General features: G+C 54.8%; 1 protein-coding gene across 3 annotated transcripts in view; it reads right to left on the bottom strand.

The window, feature by feature from the left end:
• Positions 1–9,226, bottom strand: part of RALGPS1 (Ral GEF with PH domain and SH3 binding motif 1) — a 221,210-nt gene extending 211,984 nt beyond the window's left edge. For 2 of the 3 annotated variants that reach the window (XM_041004449.1, XM_041004446.1), the window contains exon 1: positions 8,992–9,226. The gene's annotated coding sequence lies outside the window, so the exon portion shown is untranslated. The remainder of the gene's footprint in view (positions 1–8,991) is intronic. The other variant, XM_041004447.1, reaches the window with a different exon arrangement.
• Between the last annotated feature and the right edge of the window lie 4,905 nt (positions 9,227–14,131).

A 14,131-nucleotide genomic window follows, 5' to 3' on the forward strand; every position in this document is an offset into this window, starting at 1 on the left:
CATGGGATGGGTGCCGTCTTTGTGGGTGTTGTCACCACACCCTCAGGTGCCATCTCCATTGGTGTTATCATTGCAAATGCTGTCATCATGGGTACCATCATCACACTTGTGTTGGGTACCACCACACCTAGGAGTTCCCATCTTCATGGGTGCTGTCATCACATTCAGTGAAAACCAGTGCCCTGGGGTCCAAGGTGGCTCCCCAACTTCTCCAAGACTCATCAGTCACAGCAGCTGGGTTCGAACCTAACTCCTCCTTGTCGTCCTACTCCCATCCCTATTCCAAACATCGTCTTTCTGTCCAGTCCCACGGAGCTGGACGACACTCTATGTCCCACCTTGGGGCGCACGGCCCCCTCACCCTGCCTCCACTTCCTATCCTCTGCCTCTTTCTTCCCTAGCATTTAGGTCTCTCAGCTCAACACACATGAATGCCTTTCCTTTCTTCCCTTCCTTAGGGACCAACGCCTTCACACAAAAAGCCTGGCTCTGCTCCCTAGGGTGGTCACTTCCTATGGGGATTCCTCACATACCCTCCCTTCCCCTCAGCTGGGACTCTCAGTGGCAACCAGATCTGGGTTTCCAGCTTCCATGCCAGCCCTCCCTGTCCCTGAGTTCTACATCCAGGGAGTCAACCAACTACAGGCCAAAGTAGCCGGGATCCTGCTGTGCCATGCAGGCTGTGCCTTGGCCTTGGCCTTGGTCCTGGCCAGCACGGCACAGCAACCATGTCCACGGTGCTTCCCTCAGACTAGGTAATGCTGAGTGCCTGGAGAGTACACAAACTCCATGCACTACTAACTCTGTGCCACTTCCCATGAGGAGGTGGCATGGCCACAGGAGACCTGTGTTTCACACCCCCCACACACGTGTGCACACACATACGCACACACGTCACAAGTCAGGTCCCATCTCATCCTGCGGGGTCCAACCTGAAGGCTCCTCCTTGGAAGCCGTCTCCACCTCCCCAGGTGAGCCCATTCCGCTTATGGCCTCTTCAAACTCTGCATTTCTCAGTGGCCACCATCAGTGCCACGCCAGACCTTGAGAGCAGAAGCCGATGACGGTAAGGACCAGATGTGTCTTTCTCTGGCTCTGTGGCTCCCACTCGGCATAGCATGGCCCGCGGCAGGTACTCAACACGAGCTGGATGGCTGGTGGACAGGTGGACTAACAGGCATGAAAGTCTAGAAGAGGGCTGCCTCCCACTGCTGGTACAATCCTGCAGTGTCACCTGGCACTCTCCACTCTGAATCAAGCCTCACAATCTTAGTTCTTCAAGCCAGTGCTGTCCTAACAAGGAAAGGATGTACACACACACACACACACACACACACACACACACACGATATCCCTATTCCCTTGAGGCATCTCCAAGCAAATCAACACCTTTGGTACTCCAGCTCCACATACATGGGTCTTTCCCACACTGTTGCTCCCAGCCCCATCAAGCTCTTCCTGCAACCATACTGCTAGGTTCAAGGGCCTCTCACTGGTGCCAACTGAGCACAAGAGGCACTCTCCTTTCTCACCCTGAACGTCAGAGCTGAGTGCCAGGCTGGCTCTGCTTCCTGCTCCCCTGTGTCCACACTGTGACCAGGCAGAGGTTCGCGCCCGAGCTGAGTGCTTCGCCATGGACATGGCTGCTCACAGACACTGACGTGGGCAGCTGCCGAGGAACCACTACCTACAGCTGGGTATGCGCAAGTCACAGGCTCCAGGTGGGAAACTTGAATTTCAGGCCCTGGCAACCCCTCTGCCCTCATTCGATGCAGGAGGAGGAGATGCAACAATCCCTTCAGCGTCAGCACAGAAGGACACTTCATTGAATGGGCACAAGGTTCCCGGGGCGCTGACCGCACAGGTGTCTGCAGCAGGCACGCCCACAGCACCACCAGAGAAGCAAGCGAACTGACGCATCTTCTGAAAATAGCAGAATGCAACCTACCCTGTAGCAGCAAGCACCTTGCAGTCCTGTCCAAACGCTTACCAACAAGAACACAAGTTAACTTCATCTCAGCTGCCAGCCAATCAGAACATCACCAAGAGCTACGACACTCCACTCGTTCACCGGCAAGCCCGGGCTTGCCTGTGGGTTCCTCAGCCCTTGGCTTCCAAAGTGAACTCACTAACTCAAAGCCAGCTATTGGGAAACAAGCTAAAGCCATGAGAAACTAATCCAGGTACCCTTGTGCAGGGCAGCCCTGCTTCCTTGTCCTCACCTGGGACTCCTGCAACGTGTGTGCTGGAACCCACACCTGCAGGCGGCCCTTGCGGCAGGAACAGCACTGAACCCTTCCCAGGACTACCTCCTGCGCAGCCTGCTGAACCCCTGCGAGCTGTGCACTTCTCATCCCCATCAAAAGCTGCCCCTGAGCCCCACAGAGCTAGCGTGAGGCAGAAATGACAGGTGTCAGGAAAGCATGTGAGTGCTGAGACCTGGTATAAAGGAGGGGACCACAGACCCAGCCACCTCCTCATTATTTATGGATTCGACTCGGCCATTTGTTCATCTAACGAACACTCGGGCAACACATACCACAGGCCACATGCTCTGCGATGCCCTAAGTAGCTGCTAGTGAACAAAACACACCCAGTCCCCAGGATGGCCATGGCAGCACAGTGGGCTGACCCTCTGCTTGGGACACCCACATCCCACCCACTCCTGCTTCTCATCCAGCTTCCAGCTAATGCACCTGGGAGGCAGCAAAAGATGACCCAGCCACATGAGTTCCTGGCACCCACATGGGAGACCTGGAGGAGGTTCCTGGCTCCTGGCTTTGGATCGGCGCAGCACTGGCCATTGTGGTCACTTGGGGAGTGAATCATCAGACAGAAGATCTTCCTCTCTGTCTCTCCTTCTCTCTGTACATCTGCCTTTTCAATAAAATAAATAAATATTTACAAGAAAAAATGAAAAAAAAAAAGCCAAAGGAACAACCCACTGCCCAGGATCAGCCCTGGGCTAGGCACTGAATGAAGGGGGAGAAACCAATGTATATTTATTTGTTTGTTTATTTATAATGGAACAATTAAGAGAAAAATAAATAGAAGAGGAGTCGGGGGGAGAAGGAGACAGATCTTCCATCTGCTGACTTATTTCCCAAAAGGCAACAGCCAGGAGCCAGGAACTCCATCCAGGTCTCCCACATGGGAGGCACAGGCCCCAGCACTTGGATCATTTTTTGTTGTTTTTCCCAAGCACATTAGCAGGAAGCCAGACTGGAAGTGGAGCAGCCAAAAATTAAGCCAGCACTCTAACACAGGATGCTGATGTCACAATCATGGAGTCTGTGGCTATGTAAGGCTGGTCCCCCAAAACATTCTCTTTCCACCAGAACCGGGGGAGTCACAAGCAAGTCACCAAGGGTCACACGGTATTACCACGAGCCAGGCAGGGCAGACGGGGCTGTGGGAGCCAGGATCCTGCAGGCAACGCAGACAGGCAGCCAAGGGGAAGAAGCCACAGGCAAGACGCAAAGTAACACAGTGACAGCGCCTACCAATCCCACATGACAAACTTCTCCTGCTACAAAGAGACAGAGCAAATGTTCCTGAATTTACTAACTGGTTTTCCTTAAGTATTTCATGATTTAGCAATGCACTGAAAGCACCGGAGCCACCTGCCCTGGTTACCAGACTTAGGCGACACTAGGGGGAGAATTACTGTCCCCAACACACACCCAATGAAAGACGCCCATCACTCCTCCTTGCTTCTCAAACGATTTTCAAAAAAAAAAAAAAACCTGGAGGTATCAAACCCAAACAGGTGAACCGTCCTCTGATTACTCAAGTGACTGTCTTAACCTTAGAACAAAACCTGGCTACAGAGCTCTCCAGCATGTAAGAAGCCAAACTATCGTGCTACATAAGGTTCGTAAAGATGCATGCGTTAGCGGGAGCACAGGCCAAGGAAATGCAAAGACCCAGGGAAGCCAGCCCCCACTTCCTGGATGGCCCTGCCACCATGCTTCCCTCCCGGCTGACCCCATCCTCTCCCTCCAGCACCCGCTGTCTTTATAGCGGTCTAGGCTTGCATCCCTCAGCTGTCCCAGCCCGCCTGGCCTGGGCCTGGTGCCTCCATCCCCAAGCATACCTGGGGTTTTAACACATTTCTCACATAGCCACTCACATAGTCTCTACCGGCAAGACATCATGACACACAGAGAGAAAAAACCCTAAGCCCTGGGTGATTCTGGGTTGACAGAGGACACCCTCCTGGTGCTAATGGCAAGTTCTCCCTCTGCTAGGCCCAGACCTCCTCTCCAACGCTCAGGACACACCCACCACAGGGAACACCACAGCGGACCTGGAAGCTCTGCCCCAGCTTTCCTGATCTCTGCTCTCCTCAACAGGTACAGAAACGACTCTCAGGTCCAGTGCATGCTTTCCCCCGAGGGAGAATGCATCAGTGCAGGAGCTCCACTCAGCTGAGTGCAGAAATGGGGAGGCAGAGGACACCTGGGGACAAGCTCACAGGCTGCAAGGGGCCCCCCACCCCTGCCAAGTGCTCTGTGACTTCAGAGCCGGTCTCTCAGATGCCCCGACCATCCCACCAGCCCCACTGCCACTTCAGCAGGACCCACAGAAAACAGCGCCAGGTACAGTTACATCAACAGCGAGCCCTGGGCAAGCTCCAGCTCCTGCTGGACACCAGGCTACATGTTCCATGGCCTCCAGTCAGACAACACCGCTATTCCCATTTTCCAAATCAGTAAGCTGAGGCTCAGACACCTGCCCAAGGCCACGCAGGCTATGTGGGGCAGAGCTGGGACTTGAACACACAACTACCCAGCTTACAGGCTGAATCTGCCTGGCTCCTTCACTTCTGTGCTGGCCACTTGCCTCTGGCTACCTTCCACCCGTGGGAGACTCTCCACTGACTGTGAGCTGAAGACACAAGCCCCACAAGGCTGCAGGATGAAGGCAGGGCAGCACCCTCCCTCAGAAGGGGAGTTCTGAGGAAGAGCTGCAACCTGCAGTTCCCAGCTGCTCGCCTTCCAATCCCACTCCCTGCTGAGGCACCTGGGAGAGTAATGTAAGAGGACCCAAGTGCTTGGGGCCCTGCACCCACGTGGGAGACCCAGATGAAGCTCCTGGCTTCTGGCTTAGGCATGACCCAACCCTGGTTGTTGTAGCCATTGTTAAGTTCTCCAGTGAATGGAAGCGAGATCTCTCTCCTCTCTCTCTGTCACTCTGCCTTTCAAATACACAATAAATCAACTTAAAAAAAAAAAAAGAAAGAAAGGAAAATGAGCATAGGCACCCTCCCTCACAGAGGCTAATCCAGCCATCTCTCCCAGCCCTGACTTCCGGGCAGGCAAGGTGGGCCTCAGCAAGCACCAGCGCCAGCATTTAGCCCTGTCCTTTCTTCTGCTTCTCCACCTGCCCCTGCAGCACCTGCAGCAAACGCTTCCTTCTCTCCACACCCCCACCCGGAGAACTTTATAGGAACAGTGCCACCAGCCACACCCAAACCTTGCTCAGTGCGTGGCATGGCACGTGCCTGGCTCAAACATCGGGCAGCGGGGGGAACAGAGTCCAGACCCAGCTGGTGGGGCTGAGCAGGTGCCCCTCATGCCGCCCACTGAGCTCTCACTCTGGGCGTCACCTTAGAGACCCCCGCCCCTGTTCAGGGAGAAGCACGTGCAAGGCCAGGCATGGCACAGCTCGGCCACTCAGGCTCTGACAAGCTGTGTAAGCCACCACAGTCAATGTCACTGTCCCAGCCCTGGGACCACCCACACTGCTAACCTCCCCACGACTCCTCTGTAACCAGGGCTCGCCTGCGGTACAGAGACATCTCTAAGCTGGCATCTCCAAGGTTCCCCGGTGGCTGCCAACAAATGGAGCATCTGTCTGGAAGGACTAGTGACTCCCTGCCAGTTATCAGATTTGCTGTCTCCCTCCGGGTCTTATTTCCTCCCAGGAAGCAGATCCTATTATCATCATTATCATCATCATCATCCAGTTGACAGATAAGGCAGAGGCACAGAGATTAGGAAAATTGCCCCAAGCCATACAGTCAGAGAGAGAGACCCAGCTGGACTTTAAGCCCAGGCTCTCAGCCACCCAGGCTCTTTTTCTTTCTCTTCCCCTATCCTGCCTGGCATTCTGATGCATGGGGTTGCCCTCTAACCTGCTGTTCACTGGGAGCAGAGCCAAGTCCTTCCTAGACAACAAGAGACGGCTCTCGCTTGTCTTGTAAACAATGACTGCTGACCAGGCGGACTGAGTAAACAGCATGCGGGAGGGGGGACCACACCGGGCCCTCACTATCAGGGAGAGAGGTTCATTAATATTCAAGAAGGACAGTATGTAGCGTGCGGAACATTTTCCAATACTGGACCAATTTCCAAAAGTGATGGGGTGAGCAGATGGAGCAGCAGAGAGAACGTATAGAAAGCTCTTTGCGTGGGAGGCAGAACATGTCATAAACAAGGAACTGGTAACAGTGGGTGCCCCAAGGGAGGAGGATCAGCTACTGGAATCTTGAGGCAACAAAGATTCTTGCTTTACAATTCACCTTCCTACTTGTCTTAAAAAAAATAAATAAATAAAGTGTGACTTGAGGAAGCCACTTACTGCCAAACCTTCCCCCAAGCATATGGCTGCAGCCGCGAACCCAAGTGGCTGAACTTCTCGAGGGTGCCACATGGGGCGGATTTGAGCCAAGGGTCGCTGATTTCTCTGACATTGTAGCACTGCTTCCTGGACATTGCCAGAGGGCATTCTATCACACGTTTCTGCTTCCGTCCCTCGGAAAAGGATTGAATGAGCACCTACTACATGCCAGGTGAGGTGCCAGACAGACACGCGTGGGAGAATTCAACTGCAAGCAGCGCGTACAAGGTTCCTCCATGGCAAGCAGATGTGATGTGATCAACAGGCCAGAGCTAGAGGGGCTCTTGGTGAGCCCGCAGCCCCATCCATGCCTCACTCGGCTCAGAAAAGCCAGGTCTGTCCCAGGTGACAGAACACCACCTGCTGCTCTAAGCAGCCTGTGGCGTTAGACAGTGGGCAAGCAGGGCTGGAAAGAAAACGCCCCTGACAGTGATGGCCAACAGGTGCCCTCACAGACTTTGAGCCGTTCATTCTTCATAACCACCTCGGCAGGTGGCATGAGCATCCTTGATCCTGCAGAAGGAAACCAAAGCACTAAGGAGCAGAGGTACCGGTGCCCCGGTGCCCCGGTGCCCCGGTGCCCCGGGGCCCAGCTGTAAGTGGTGGTGGCTGGAGGCATCCAATGCCAGCCTGCCTGACACCCGGGTCAACCGCCAGGACTCTCACCCTCATTACCAAGATGCAAAGTCCATTTACAAGGCTGGCCTGGGGAGCCACAGGGGCAGTACTTGCCCACTAAGGAACATTTTCTCTCTCCCACGAATGCTGTCACCCCCAACAAATGGCAGATCAGAAAACAAAGCCCCTCGTGCTGCAGCACATCCTGCAAAGCCACCAGGTTTGCGCATTTCTCTTACAGGGCAGAGTGGTCAGCCAGGGGGCAGCAGGCTCTGCAAGCAACTACTGACAGAGTTCTTGAGCGACAGAGGACAGTGGACACATGCAGCTGCTGGACCTTCTGGTACCTGCCACACAAGGACAGGCCCTTGCTGGGGTCCTGTTCCTGACATGCCACCGCGTCTCACCAACGCACCAACTGCTGGCAGTGAGGTCCCCAGCATTTCCACAGCCTCTGGGCAAGGAAGGGAAGAGGAACCGCAGCTCAGAAAAGCCACCTGCTAGTGAGCAGGGATACTGGGCACTGGAAGGGCACCCAGAGGGAGCCCTGTCACCACCACTTCCTTCTCCCCGCACCCCGTCAGAACCTAAGGAAGATGTGGCATAGCCTGTATTTTGTTTGGCATCTATCCTCTGCAATGTGGTAAAATAATAATAATAATAATAATAAGGGTCCCCAGTCAGCAAAGCCAGGGCGATTCCACAACGATCAAGTCCCACGTTCTCCTGGGGGTGGGGTGAAGCCGAAAGGTCAACACGACACACAACTCTGCCCTCCATTGGTGCCCACGGCCCCCCACCGCCCTGACAAAGCCCCTCCTCTCCAGTCCCAAAGAGGCCTACCCGGACCCACGCATTTCCTGGGCACCCCGCCATCCCACCCCACGGGGCAGGGGGCCAGAATGCTCATTTTGCAAAGGTGTAAACAAAGCCACGCCACCCACCGCGAGACTGTGAGACACCAACTCCACACCAGACTGCCATTTCCTGCTCTCTGAGCTGGGCACCGCGCACATCTGTGGCAGCATCTGGCCCCAGGAGCCCACAAGCCAGAGCCCTTTCACGCCACGCACCAACTCTCTCCATAAGCACACACTCTTCAACAGCCCTCCCCCCCCACACACACACACCTTTCATCTAGGCAAGCCCCTTCGTCCACAACAGGGAGCGTCCCTGAAAACCTGCGCGTCTCACTTCGGGCGCGGCGCACACGCAAGAAGCGGGCCTAGGGCGATGCGAGTCCGGCTCCACAGCGGCTCGGCCAGGCCTCGGCCGCTCCACCGGTGGAACCCGGGACATGTGCAGAATCCTCGGAGAGCACCACGTCCCTACTCCCACCCGAGAGGGAAGGAGGACACCGTGCAGTCTCGGGAGACCACCCACCCCGCTGCCCGCTCCTCACCTGCGAGCCTCGCTTCCGGACCTGCAGCCACTCGGGCCCCTCCCCTTGCACCTGTGCTCTTCCCCAGGCCCGAGGCTCGCCCGCCCGCCGGGGCCTCGCCTCGCTGGCCCCTCTCGGCCCCGCCCCCTGCACCTGCTGCCCACCCCTCCGGCCCCGCCCAACTGCCTCCTCCGGCCGCCCCGCCCCCACCCCGCCCGGGACCCGCACGCTCGGGGCCCCCAGCCCCGCTGCAGCCGACCCCCCGCTCCCACGCCCCCAGGCCCCTCCCCGGCCCCAGCGGCCGCCCCCGGGCCCCGCCCCCCGCACCTGCAGCTGCCTCCGGCCCGGCCCTCAGGGCCCCGCCCCGCCGCCGCGCTCCTCACCGCCTGCAGTCCCGGCCGGTCACCTTGACGCGGGCCGCAGCGGCTGCCGCCGCCTCCTCATGGCCCTGGGAGCGGCCCAGCGGCAGCGGCGCCTTGGCTCGGAGGCCGGAGCCGGGCCGAGCCGGGGCCGGGGCCGGGGCCGGGCGCAGCGGGAGCGCGGGACCGACGCGGGAGCCGAGCGGGTGCCCAGCCGCAGTAAGAACCGTCCGCTCCCAGGCCTGAGCGGCGGGCCGCGCAGCCAATGGGCGCGCGGCGCCTGCGCAGCTCCGCCCACCCGCCCCAACCAGCTCGGGGCAGGGGCGGAGACAGGCAAATCGGCCAGCTGGGCGCGCAGTGCGCAGCCGCGGCCGCGCGCTCCCCGGGCCCCGGCCCTGCGCTCTTGCAGCCCTGAGCATCCTTACCCACGACCTATCGCTTTCCACGAAAAAAAAAAAAAAAGATTTTGGGAGCGAGACGTCACCTTTAGGGCTCAGCACCGATAACTCGGAGATAGGCCCGGAACGCAGAACGTCAAAGGCCAGAGAAGCGAGGGAGAGATGGTGGGGGACACCCCATACGTGCCAGCTGGGCACAGGGAGGCCTAGGGACCTGCCTCAGGCCGCTGAGCTCAGGGCTGTGCCTGGACCCTGCCTTCCCGCTCCCAGATTCTAGTCCCTGGGTCGGGCATGACACACTGAGCGCGCAGTCGTTGCTTAGAGCTGCCAAGACAGTGGGAGCATGGCCTGCAGATCCTGGAGCTGCGACACGTACCCCCATTGGCGTGGCCACACTCCACTGTAGCCCCTGCAGAGGCAAGAGGGGAGAGCCCTAGCCCTGTGCACCATCATGGTGGAACAGAGGCTGTGCCGTTTTCTAAGTCAACGTGAAAGTATGGTTACTGTGTTTCCAAAACACAGACTACTTTCTCGGTCCTAGGGGGGGACCCCTGGAGTGCAGGCAGGGGAATTTCCGCTCAGAGCCTCCACACTCAAACTTGCACAGGGTGGGGGTTGAGGACACAGATGGAAACAAGGACTGTCTGAGCCCAAACCCTGGGCCTGCAGCCCTGAGCTGTGTGTCCATGAGTAGGGGACCTAAAAACGCTGGGCCTAGGTTTATCATGGTGCAAGCAGTACCCTCTTCTGGCAGGCCCTTGATGGAATTAAAGGGAGTGAGACGGGGTACGGTGCGTGGTCCACATTTCAGAAACCAGTTTGAACTAACACAAGCACGTTCTTTCACGCAGCCACGGAAGGGGCGTGGCTCAGCACTTGTAATCTGCACTCTATTATTTGGACTGCTTTAAATAACTGACAGTATGTATACCCGGTTTCTAAGGTTTTTTTTTCAGGGAATACAGGTTCTTTTGTGACATACCAAAAGTAACTGTTAACCCCATTTTAAAATGAAAAAAGGAGGGGTTCCAAGAGGCACAACAAGTTAAGCCAAGGCCTAAAGCATCTGGCATCGCGTTGTAGCCACTGGTTCGAGTCCTGGCTGCTTCACTTCCAATCCAGTTCCCTGCTAATGTGCCAGGGAAAGCAGGAGAAAATGGTTCAAGTGCTTGGGCCCCTGCACTCACATGGGAGGCCCGGATAGAATACCTGCCTCCTGGCTTCAGGCTGGCTCAGTCCTAGCCACTGTGACTATATGAAGACCAAGGAGTGGATGGGAGACCTTTCTCTTGTGCTCCCTAACTCTGCCTTCCAAATAAAAATCTTAAATATATTAAAAACCAAAGAAAGGGGTCTAAACAGACACTGCTGTAAAGAAGATACCACAATGGCCACATGAAAACATACTCATTACCATTTGCCAGCAGCAAAATGCAGGTCCAAACCACAATAAGCTGTGATTTCCTGCAGGTAGGAGGCAACCAGGAAGGCTGGCAAGGAGATGGAGGGAAGGGAACCCTCCTATGCTGCTGCTTCAGGCCTGCGATGGGGTGGCTGCCTTGGAAGAGCTCCTGCTAGCTCCTTAAGACGCTTGCCACGGAGGAGCCACGTGACTCCACAACCCCAACAATACTCAAGAGAAATGAAACATGCGCTGTGCAAGATGGACACATGTTGAAAGAGGCATAATTCACTAGGTCCAAAAGGTGGGCAAACCCAGATGCTCAGCCGCTGATACAATGTAATATGGAAAAAAAGTGCGGAGGAGGCAGGCTGCAACAGAGGTGGACCTTGAAACATGCAAGTGGCAGCCAGCCGCAAGTAGCTCAGCTGACTAATCCTTCACAGACAAGCACCAGGATCCCATACGGGTGCTGGATCATTTCCTGACTGCTCCACTTCCCATCCAGCTTCCTGCTTATGGCCTGGGTAAGCAGTGGAGAATGGACCAAGGGCTTGGGACTCTAGCAGTGTGGGAGACCAGGAAACAACTCCTGGCTCCGGGTTTTGGATCAGCTCAGCTCCAGCCATTGTAGTCTCTTGGAGAAACTTCCAGTGGATAAAAGATCTTTCTGTCTCTCCTTCTCTCTATAAATCTTCCTTTCCAATAAAAATGAGTAAATGTCAAGAAAGGAAGGAAGGGAGGGAGGGAAGGAGGGAAAGAGGAAGAAAAGGAAGGAAGGAAGGAAGGAAGGAAGGAAGGAAGGAAGGAAGGAAGGAAGGAAGGAAGGAAGGAAGGAGTGAGTTTTTATTGGGGTGGCCTCATGATCCTCCACTCTTCCCCTACCGATGTCCTTGGGTGCTGTGGCCAGGACCTGTCTTGCCTCTTTACCTCCAGCTTTAGGGAGCTTAGCTGCCCCTGGGCCTAGCTGCTACCCTCTGAAATGCAACCAAGCATTGGTGCTGAGGTCATGCCACCTGCTGCACCCAGTGACTGACCATGGCAGACCTTGTCCTTGTGTGGCAGTGATCCTACAGGGGTGACCATCTTTGGTTCCAGGATGGCCCAACAGCCTCTCCTGCACTGTGAGATGAGATGGGTCTGTGGGCTTCATCGCCCTCTGTTCACTTCAGCTCAGCCTTGAGCCACAGTCTACTGGCTCCCTCAGCCTTTCCCTGTCCGTCTCTTGTGCTGAAATCCTTTGCCTGTTGCACCCTGTCTGTGCAGCTGATGGGGAGGTGATGAGACCAGTCTAGGAGAACCAAAGGAAAGAAGCCACTGCCGGAGTGTGAGCCACCTGCTGGTGATACTGAAACAGCAAGCAGACAGGAGGAAATCACTTGTTACCTTGTCTTGCCACCAGTGACAAATGCTATCATAAGCTATCTGCTAAACTGCCAAAAGAGATGCAGTCTTCAACATCCCACTAGCGTCACAAACAGTGCCTAGGCAGTGGGTTTTGTGACTCAAAGTCAGTGGCTTCATGACCAACATGGAGCACCCCTTGGGCTCCCCTCACCCACCGTTCTATGAATATTTGAATGTCCACACCACAATAACTTTATGTCCTCACTGCTGGGGTCCGTGTGATGGATGTGGAAGACAGGAAGGTGTGAAGAGTATCGTTCCTTTGCAGGCAAGGCCGCAAGGAATGTCCCGCTGTGTGGCAAGGCCCGGTGGATGTCTCTACAACACCTGAATGCAGCTCTGCCTCCCTTTGCATGGACACCTGACAACCCCACTGAGATTTCTGTAATCTATTTAGGCATTGTCTGCCTCTGCGGAGTTACTGTTTAATATCAATGGGAGCTTAGAAGCTAATGTTGCTGTTGCCATTTTTAGCCAAAGAGCTGTTATTGCTGTTAGGGCTGCATCCTGTGGCAATATGTTAATCATGAGTGTTAAATCCCCCCTTTTGATCCTATGCTAATCAAGGGTGTTCTGTCTTCAGGTGTAGTGGGAATCTATTCTTTCCCTCTTTCTTTGATCTTTTAGGCCCCTTCCTTCCTTGACTGTCTCAAGACCAAGCTGTAAAGTAATTGTGGTAGGAATGTGCTACTGACTGATATGCATCATCTATTGAAAACCTTTTCCTAGCCAGGCGCCAGGTGCCAGGTGAATAGCAACCTAGCCTTAGGTGAAACAAATGGCAGAATTATCTTTAGAAACCCCCGCTTGAGCGTGACGTAAAAAGCCTGAGCCAGAGTTTGACTGATTTTGTATAAATAAAGCGGACAGCTTTTGTGCGTCGTCCACGATGGTCAAGAGTTCTTAGTGGTCCGTCTCTTTCTTTCTTTGCACCTCATCCACGCACCCTTCGCGAGTTCTGAACTCAGCTGGAGCTGGACTCCGGCACCTCACCTAGCAACTGTTCTGATGGTAGCAAAGACACCTCTATCCTCTCCCTCTCAGAGTAAAGAAATAGCAGTTGTAATAACTGTTTCTGAGCCCAAGGCATGCTATTTTAGACAAGAATTATTACTCTTCATACACATTCTCAGTCAAGCTGAATATTCTGTAACCTAAACAATTCCTTAGGGCCAGCATCATAGCTCAACTGATTAATCTGCTGCCTTCAAGCACCCACAACCCATATGGGCACTGGTTCGTGTCCCAGCTGGTCCTCTTTTCATCCAGCTCCCTCTTGGTGGCCTGGGAAAGCAGCAGAGGATGGCCTTGGAACCCTAGACCTGCATGGGAGACTCAGAAGCAGTTCCTGGCTCCTGGCTCCTGGCTCCTGGCTCCTGGCTTCAGCCTGGCCCAGCCCTAGCAGCTACAGCTATTTGGGGAAGGAAACAGCAGATGAAAGATTATCTGTGTGTGTGTGTATGTGTGTGTGTCTTTCTTTTTCTCCCCTGCAGTCCCACCATTGCTCTGCCTTTCAAATAAATAAATCTTTTTTTTTTTAAATAAAAATTCATTGTAGGGTCCAGCATGACAGCTTAGTGGCTGAAGTCCTTGCCTTGTACATGCCAGGTTCCCATATTGGCCCTGCTTTATGTCCTGGCTGCTCCACTTCCCATCTAGCTCCCTGTTTGTGTCTGAGAAAGTAGTAGATTACGGTCCAAGACCTTGGGACCTTGCACCCACATGGGAGACCTGGAAAAACCTCCTGGTTCCTGGCTTCAGATCAGCTTAGCTCTGGCTGTTGCTTGAGGAGTAAATCAGTGGACAGAAGATCTTTCGGTGTCTCCTTTCAGAATAGCAGCCTTTCCAATAAAAATAAACAAATAAATCTTAAAAAAAAAAAAAAGAATCCACTGTAAAGCTGTCTGCCCACATTACTCTTTCTTAAAAGTTTTATTTATTT

The sequence above is a fragment of the Ochotona curzoniae genome, unplaced genomic scaffold, assembly GCF_017591425.1.
Source record: "Ochotona curzoniae isolate NIBS_2020 unplaced genomic scaffold, NIBS_Ocur_1.0 scaffold_3208, whole genome shotgun sequence".
NCBI lineage: Eukaryota > Metazoa > Chordata > Mammalia > Lagomorpha > Ochotonidae > Ochotona > Ochotona curzoniae.